The following is a 2,293-nucleotide window of genomic DNA, read 5'->3' on the forward strand; positions in this document are numbered from 1 at the left end:
AAAACTAGCTCCTTTCTTGTACCAGTATCAGCAGTCCCACATGATAGAGGCACAGCTTAGTCTTGTCTGGATGAGTCCAGCTAGTTGTAGGGCCCAGTGCAAAATGAAAATTCAAAGCCTCTGCTCCAAATTTAAGAGTTTAAAGACAGCAACCATGCACATTAAACCCAGCATGAGGCCTTGCTCTCCTGGGACCCTGGCACAGGGGCCGCCCATGAGACTGGCCCCATCGCTGGTCTTTCGTGGTACAAATCAGGAGTCTAGTGCTCCTCTGGTGAGTCTGATCTACTCTGGGCCTCAGCAGACTCCAGAGTCCTGGATGAATTCCTATCTCAGTCACACACTCCTACCCCAAAGCCTCACCACTGATCTGTGTGGCTTTCTCTTTCCACCCAAGATTTTCAGGGATGTAACCCAATACACACAAAATACCTTTAGAGTATTTATAAATAGAGATGCAAATTTAGAATGCTTTATTCAAGACTTGGAGTCATATAACTGGACAACTCTAAGTTCTGGTATTCTATTCTTAAACAGTGTCTCTTAGTTTGATGTTTTAGTAGAAATATTTTGTGACTGTTCATTTTTTACTACATTTGGAAATTTCATATATGGCAGGTTATATGTGCTGTGCATGTGGGGCTTAGGGTATGTGCATGTGTGGTGTGAAAAGGTGTGTTGTAGATGCATGTGTGATGGGAGAAGCAGGAGCTTGGGGCTGATAAACCACATCCCTGCTTTCAGACTGGGCAGGTGGTTATGATAAAACAAATAAAGATAGGTAGAAAGGAGCCAAGGGAAATCGTAATTTTAAGACCGTACTTTTTAGAAAAACTGCAGCTTCAGAACACAAAAGTTACTCAAGCCTTTTTCCCTCCAGGAAAGTCACTACAAAAATTCCCTAAGGCTCTTACTTGTCTTTAAGCCTGTAGAGTAAGCTCCAGGCCTGTGACTTTTCAATTTATAAATTGTCCATCATCCTCCCACAGACTGCGATGCTCAAGGAAGCAACAACACTGGTGGACAATGTATCAACCACCAACACTTGTAAAGGGTTTGCATCTGACCTAGCCTACAAAGAGTAACCTGACAGCAGGAACACACATCCTAGCTCACCTGTCTTGACGACAACTGTAAAACCGCATAAGAACCCCCAACCCCAGACAATAATGCACTTCTCTCTTGAGGGTCTACATTGTATTATCTCTGTATGCTTTTTAAATTTTCCCTGTGAAACCTTTCTGTGCTTCTCATTGCCGTATCTTGCATATTCTTTTTCAGTGATGGAAATCAGTGAATCTACAACCTAACACCTGGGTTGCTGAGTTGAAGTCCCCATCTCCTTTTGGGGAGCCTCCTTCAGCCCCTGTCTATTATGATATATATCTAGGTGACCCCTCCAAGTCTCGTTCCCTCATAGGTGGGGCTTTGGGGAAGTGATTGGATCACAGGTGTGTGATACTGGACCAGTGCACTGATGGGTTTTTAGCCAGGTGGAAAGTGAACCTGGGGGGAATAGGAGGGTCACTGTGGGCATAGTCTGGAACAGTATACATCCCTCCTCCCCCTTCACCTTCTCTACTTCCTTCCTGCAATGCCCCTCTGCCAGGTCCCCTGCTTTAGAGCCAGTCGACTACAGACTAAAACCTTTAAGACTAAGCTAAAATAAACCTTTCCTTCTTTAACTTACGGGTATCAGACATTTTTGTCCCAGCACAAGGAAAGTAAGACACAGTCTGATGACAACTAAAACCACTATTGACTCAGCTGCCTCAGGCACCCCACACTTTCTGTGTAACTTTAAATGAGAGCAGTGCCAGCTTTCGTTGAGTACCTGCCTCACACTGTCAGATCTAAAGTGTGGGGCCTCACAAGCTGAATGGGCTCTGAACAGGTAAGGAAAGGGTCACCTCATCCTCTACCTCCCAGGAGGGGCTCCATGTGGGTGAAGCAGCTGCAGAGAGGGCTGCTCCACAAGCCCCTTGGAAGTACGGATTTGATAGTGCTCATTCATCTGTGAGAGACATCGTAGCTATGGACTTTCTCAAGAAGGCATACTCACCTATCATTCCCAACAAGCTGTGTGTGTGCACAGGGGCTGCATTAGTCAGCTTTTTGGTTTGAGTTGCCATGGCCAAACTCCCAAATCTCATACACAAATGTTTATTTCTCACCCTTGTGAGCAGCGAATCAGCTTGGCTTTGGGACAAGGCTGACCGGCACTGTCCCATCATTGGCTGTAGGCAGAATGAAATCCTTATGGTTTCTGTTCAGAAGGTGTAATAGGAGGGGC

This window comes from Chinchilla lanigera, unplaced genomic scaffold (assembly GCF_000276665.1).
Source record: "Chinchilla lanigera isolate Chin_1 unplaced genomic scaffold, ChiLan1.0 scaffold00152, whole genome shotgun sequence".
Taxonomy (NCBI): Eukaryota; Metazoa; Chordata; class Mammalia; order Rodentia; family Chinchillidae; genus Chinchilla; species Chinchilla lanigera.